General features: G+C 36.4%; 1 protein-coding gene across 1 annotated transcript in view; it reads left to right on the top strand.

Annotated features, from left to right (window-relative positions):
- LOC126371131 (proto-oncogene tyrosine-protein kinase ROS) overlaps nt 1-7427 on the top strand; it is a 48053-nt gene that overhangs the window by 3669 nt on the left and 36957 nt on the right. The window lies entirely within an intron of this gene.

Raw genomic sequence — 7427 nt, 5'->3', positions numbered from 1 at the left:
GGCTACCAACGGTTTCAACCAGTCGCAGAATACTGAAACTGCACATTAGGAAGCAGACTATATATGCTGAGTTTATTGACTCATCTTACTATTATCTTAATACAATAGTAACTCAGATACCTGCCCACTCTTGAGTGCATAATCATATCAATACAGTAAATAACGGAACAATACATAGAAAATCCTAGTCCAACTTTGATACACACTGCTTTTAAAGTTAAATATAATAAATATATAGAAAGTTATATTTATTTTGCTTACGTTTTTTATCATTGCGTTTGTGTGAATTCTCCTAATTGGACGAAATAGTAACAAGATCCCTTTTCTGTGACTCGGCCAAGAAATAGTACGTACGTACCTATTTTTTATTACTATTATTTGACATATTGTATATTATTTTGTTTTTTAAGATGTAAATAATATATTTATTTTTACCTATTAAAAAAGTACTTCTTTTAATAAAGCAGTCGTAAATGTATTTTCATTTACACTTAAAGTTACAGCTCGCCAGTCCGGTGCTTTTAGAACAATGATATCTTTAAATATGCAACAGGTATATGTGTTACAAGCAGGTAGCGCAATAAGTAGGTAATGTAGGTACCTACTTACAACAAAACGAACATTATTATTGTTGTATCGATGACAGAAAAATAATGAAACTTCAATGTTACCTATATAATTATCGTGATGTAGCTGCTATTATTTTTAACATAACTTAAACTCACGCCACTAATCTTTAATGGAGTGGGCCTCAGCAGAAAAACAAACAATCATGACGATTTGTAGTCAATTTTGGTATGAAGTCATATGATGAACCGTATGATAATAATTCATACATAAACATAAAACAATATACGTCCCACTGCTGGGCACAGGCCTCACCGCAATCAACCGGAGGGGGTATGGAGCATACTCCACCACGCTACTCTAAATAGAGGTGCAGCACAATGGAGTATGCTTCATAGCATTACTGGTTGAATTACGACGTCTACGCGGCAGTCAGTAGTCAATTGTAGATTTATAATAATTACAGTTGAATATCCAACAAAAAAACAAGCGAAATATTATTTGTTTAGCAAATGTTGTTTGCGGAAGTCTACTAAGAACCAGTTTACTGTTATAATATGTATTGATATATGTTTGTCACTAGTTGATTATTTAAACCTCGTTTGCACTTAGTACATAATTTAAACTGGAATATAAATAAAGATATAAGTATACTTAATTTTGAATGTTCTTTGCAGCTTATCAGCTTATCACATGGGTGTGGCGGAAAATATCGACTAAAGGATGCGACATTGCAATTATCTATAGGTATATATCTGGCATTACTGTTACCCGGCTGCATTAGCAGTCGTTAATAACCATCAATCCGCACTGGGCCCGCGTGATGGTTTAAGGCCCGATCTCCCTACCCATCCATAGGGAAGACCCGTGCCCCAGCAGTGGGGACGTTAATGGGCTGATGATGATGATATATCTGACAGAATAATATAGTACATCATAGGAGTTAGTATCATAAATAGATAATGTGCCGATAAATAGCGATTATACAGCAGTTTTTCCCAGCAATCCCTTATTTTTCGCGTTGTTTTTTCAATTGTATTTGCTTACCCAGATGGGAAATAGGCGTGAGTTTATGTATGTATGTATGTTTTCGAAAAAAAACATTATAAAATTAGTTTTATAATTTATATATTGCTTACGATTTATGTCTCTGTTCACCCCAGTAGGTACATGAGTTTTTTAAATTTTGGATTACAACATGATATATTTCAATTTCATTAAGAGGTTTATCAGTACACGACCTTTAGCTCGAATTAATAAGCATGAAAACAGTGATAGTAAAGAAAAATAAAAAAATATTTATGAAGTAGTTAGGGTCATGTCATAAGTCTAGATCACAGGTCTACATGGTAACAAGGTACACAGTTATCAACAGAATAATTATTAATACCTACTACGAAAGTTGGAATATTTATTTCAATGTTATTAATTTGTGCATGATTACTTGACAGGACTTCAGTATCGCGTTTTGCAGCTCATAACTTATTCGACTACTAATAAAAAAATAATAAGAAAATAAAAACAGAAATAAATATGCCCGTGTCGTCATAAGTAAATTAGCAGTCACAATTGATTACAAAGGGGTTAAAATGGTCACATCGAAGCAATTAATCTAAAAAAGCATTATTGTTGTTTTAGAGGAATTGCTTCGATATGGCCATTTTAACCCCTCAGTAATTTTTCAGCCCTAAGATGGATACGCTAAACGTAATGGTGACGGATTACCAACTAGTCGCTTATGGTCCATCAAGTTTAAAAGGCCACATTAAAACACCTTATTTATCTAAAAAATCTGCAACTTTGCGCAAACGTTAAATGAGGGACTTTCCAGGCTACATTCACCAAAAACAGTATACATATAGATAGCGTTGTACAGCTAAAACGTGATAATTACCTATTTTCTCATTACTCGGTTACTTACATAATTATTATTATTGCGTATGGCAGACACAAACAGCCCTTTTCAGGGCTCCCCCAGTAATATCTGTCCTACTCGAGTACCTAAGACGAGAACTGTTGGACCTGTCACACGAATCCTCCAAATAAACGTGGAAGGATTATCTGCAGCTAAATGTGAATATCTGGCCAGGCTAGCTTACTTACGTATAATTATTCCAAAATACAATGTAATGGCAAAAGTATATATAAAAATAATTGTATGATATTTGGATCACATTATGTATAGAATTATGTTGCTAGGTACGTCTTTACTTTAATCAGAATCATGGTGGGTGGAAGATGCAATTGTTCCTGGGTGTAAATAAAGAGGTCATAATTTATACCCAAAAACGAAGATAAAACATGCATATGTCTCTTGTTCAAGTAATTATAAGGTTAAACAAATGAAAATCTGTACAGCGCCATCTATCAGTCCCAAAATTGCAATTATTGCTTTTAAATATGGCCTTTCTAGACTGCCTGAACGTATTCCGTCCGCCGGAGGTCCGTGTTGTGGAATGGATATTCCAGCTGAGTAAAAACTTGAAATCGAGAGCAACAAATCAATCACCAAGAAGAAGACATCAACAAGATTATGTTCACGGCTTTTAAGTCGACGCGTTATATCTTGTTATTCTGTAAGTAATTAAGTATTCATTTTAGCATGTTTTTTACAACATTCTTTAGACAAGGTGACACCTAAACTAGTGACATTTTACAATTTTGAACTAATGCTTATACAGTCCACATACACGGAACAAAAGATGTGTAAAGACTGACTAACCAACAAGCTTTTTTGACGTGCTTTATAGTACCCAGTCTATCAGAATTAAAAAAAAAAAGTATAATAGTGATAGGAGAGACTGAAGACGATGAATAAGCATTTACTGGGAAAACGTATTCCGCCTTCGGCCGCATCGTTGCTTACCATATCCGGTGAGATTGATCAAACGCGAACCTAACGCAATAAAAGATTAGATTGCTAACTGGGTTTGAATGCTTTCGTACCTACATTGGTTGATCGAATAATATTATGTTATTCAACAATCAAACTGGAATCACTGAGAAGTTATCTGAACATTATCTGAAAATAATATAAGTACTTATTTACATGTACTTAGCACAAATCTGGCATTAGTTTAGATTAAAGAAGAGGAAATAAAAAAGGATAAGGCAATAAAACATTATTTTTTTAAATAAAATATGATCGCGTTTAACCACAATCTCACCTTATGGTAAGTGAGGATGGATCACGCTTACCTAGCAAATGCCTATTCACTCTAGCCTTAAAGACTTCCAGATTATAACGAGTTGGAAAAACAGACCACGGGACGGCAGACAGTTCTATCTAATCCTCAGCTGATCGCATCAAAAAGGAAGAGGAAAAACGTTCAGTGCGAATTGGTGGTATATCCACAACATAAGGATAAAATGCTTGCCGACGTCTACGTATAGTTGTCCGTAGAAGGATTGGGGTGGGTGGAATTAACTCGTGAAGTTCCTGCGCACACTCATCGTAGTACAAAAATGTACGCTCTCAATGTCTATTGGGGAACACAGACTCGGAACATATTTTTTAATAAAAACTAAAGCAGTAGCTGCTTCAGTTTGCTCTTGTGACGATATAGGTACCTACCTACATTTAAATTAAAATAATTCAACTTTTGAATCTTCCTTCGTGTGGGTTGTGGGATCAATGACTGACCTCATCAACTAGGTTGTTCATCATAATCTTAGGATTATGGAATACGTTATATACTTATGTAGATAAGTATGATTGTAAAGTACCGTTTGCTGTAAATATCATTCGAAAACGTCCTGTAAATTCTGTTTTTCGACGCTCTGTATGTACGAACAAGTGCTGTTTGACTGACATTTTGATACAAGAAAAATGTTCTAGTTTGTACATAGGTATATGTTCCGTTGGTGCAATAAAATCTTAAATAAATAAATGGTTTCTCCTGATCTTAAATAACATCCTCATCCTCTGAAACATTGCAAATAAGCGACGGACTTTCCGAGAGATTGACGCAAACTCAGAATGAGTAACATTTAGGTAGTTACCTACGTGCAATTACCTACATTACTTACCATTCTTGGTCGTCTACGTCTAAACTCAAACACATATGAGAAATATGTACCTAATGTCTAAGTAGGTAGGTACTAATTATGGCTCGTAATTGGGTGGGCTAGGTATTTCCCCAATATTTCTGTCATCTTATTCAATACAATCTACTATAGTCCGGCAATCTCGTGCGCGACCCTCCTGCGGGGCGACAGACGGTGGCGGGGACGGGGTAGCGCGTCATCATCTTGACATTCTAGAACACGGCTGCACACGTAGAGAAGTGTGCCAGGATAAATCTTGCAATAAGTTGTACTTACTTGTGACGTAATATATGTAGGAGTGAATAAAAAGATAGAACTATTTTATTTTATTTTTATTATTATGCTTGACGACCAATTATTAGGAAAACTAAAATATTAATAGATTGTTTTATTATAAATCAATTTCCATATCGCTTTCATTTTCACTCTCCGTTTGATATTCTTCGTCACTTCTCTTTGATTTCTCCGTGTTTTGCTCATTAATTATTTATGTACAACCTCCTTAAGTTGTCTTGAGATCGCCTCACTCATCCTCAGATATTAATCTCGTGTGCGTCTCCCTCAAAGTAGTACAGATTATCAAGCACGTGTTGCCGCTTCGGCTGCGCGGCCGAGACTGCCGTACTTGACGCGCAGATGCACGCGTTTCCCTTCCCCGCTACACCACCTGCTACCCGCTGACATCTTAGCTACCCCGTCCCCGCCACCGTCTGTCGCCCCGCAGGAGGGTCGCGCACGAGATTGCCGGACTATAAGCTAGGCTGTAGTATACAACTATATACAATAATATACATATAAAATACGTAGCTATTGTGTTAGATATTTCAGTTCACTTCTTCAAGGTAAATAATTAAATAAGACAGGCAGCGCCATCTCTTGAAATATTGCGAAACTACCTCGTCTGTTAACAACTGTATTCGTTATCGTCGCTCTGCGCTGCGTACGATTGCATTGTCGAACAAGTTTGCCAAGGAAATCAGGAATGATGGAATAGATGGCGCTAGTGTTAACTACATCAGTATTTTAAAACGCTTTTCGTATAAGTATTTTTTCTCTAGAGCAATTTCTGTATCGGTAATAGATAGAGAAAAAATACCTAAATATATTTAAAACTTATATATTTTGTCTGTCGTTGATGTCTTTTATATGGAACAAGAAAATGAATTATGGCAGGTATTTACACGACCAAATTAAATTGTATAGACAGATAGGTACTCGTAGACATTCAATTAAACAATCTAAGAAAGCAATAAAATGATCTTCGAAAAATTATAATTAAATAAAAATCTTCTTCTATCGTGTGGGTTGCGAGGTGGAGTACGAACCTCATCACCCCTGGTGTCAGGGTTACTATTGAGCCGCCAAAGGCCCTTGACGTGGCTCATGGTAACGACTACTTATTTACATCACTAAGTAGTAACCGGGACCAACGGCTTAACGTGCCTTCCGAAGCACAGATCATCTTACTTTCGGACAATCTGGTGATCAGCCAGTAATGTCCTAATCAAACTAGGGACCACAAAGTAATTTTTAGGAATCGGACCCGGGACCTCCGGATCGTGAGCCCCACGCTCAACCACTGGACCACTGAGGTCGTTAAATAAAAATGATGATTACGTATAAAAGACATCAACGTGCGCCCAATTCTTTTTACCTGTTAATTCCGTCATTAAACAATATTTGTAGGTATTGAAAGGAACGAAGGAAACATTCAACAAACGAGGAATTTGGATACAAGTTAACGCTAAGCATAGTACTTACTTAGTTAAAGCTTCGATGTCTATAGTCGAAAAAAAAAATAGAAACGTTTGCCATTTGGGTAGCTTATTTGGAACTTTGATGTATAATAATGTTACTATATACGTATGGGGACTATCAACTTCTAATCTAATCTAATCTAGCCTACAAGATCCCACTGCTGGGCAAAGGCCTCCCCTTCCTCTTTCCATTTTTCGCGGTCCTGTGCGTATTCCGGCCAGTCCCTCCGGCAAGCGTCCAAGTCGTCACGCCAAAAAACGGGAATCGCTGATGTGGGACGGGAAGCCGCAAAACTCAAATGGAATTGGGCCGGACATGTTTGTCGCATGCACCCTGAGCGGTGGGCACGGATCGTCACGCATTGGGTGCCTCATGACGGATACAGGCGTCGTGGCAGACCTCGATGTTCAAGCAGATGATGTGTGTAATGTGCACAGTGGAATCTTGGGAACGGGCGAGCGCGCAGAAGATGGAAATAAAACAATTCACGTCATCTTCTCTTCTTGTATTATCATAATCCAAAATCAGAAGTCACAATTTTCACATGTTTGTTTAGATAAAAATACGATTTAAAATATTAGTGTATACGGTAAACTTATGTTCTACATGGCGGCCACGGAAGGGGGGAAGGAGCCAACGACAAAAAGATCAGCGTGCATAGATAAATTTTAGTTATTGTTTTAAACTATAATGTATGCAATGACATCATTATCATGCAGCCTAGTCTGACATTCATAGTTATATAATTAATGAATATTATTTATATCACTTCCCCTTATTCATTACATTATATAAAAGCAACACCAATCATATACAGATTCGAATAAGGACATGTAGAGACAACATATTGACAAAATATCATTCATAAAATTCAAATAATGCAATAATAAAACATGCTAATTACATTATAAATAATTAATTATGCAAAGACTCTACATTTATAACATTCATGTCATTGATAAAATGTTTATGCTTCATGGAACTCAACGGTTTAGTTAATACATCTGCTATCATTTCTTGAGTTGACATATACTTAATAGTAGCAAAGCCAGTTT

This window comes from Pectinophora gossypiella, chromosome 12, assembly GCF_024362695.1.
Source record: "Pectinophora gossypiella chromosome 12, ilPecGoss1.1, whole genome shotgun sequence".
NCBI lineage: Eukaryota > Metazoa > Arthropoda > Insecta > Lepidoptera > Gelechiidae > Pectinophora > Pectinophora gossypiella.
This window is presented reverse-complemented; position numbering and strand designations above follow the sequence as displayed.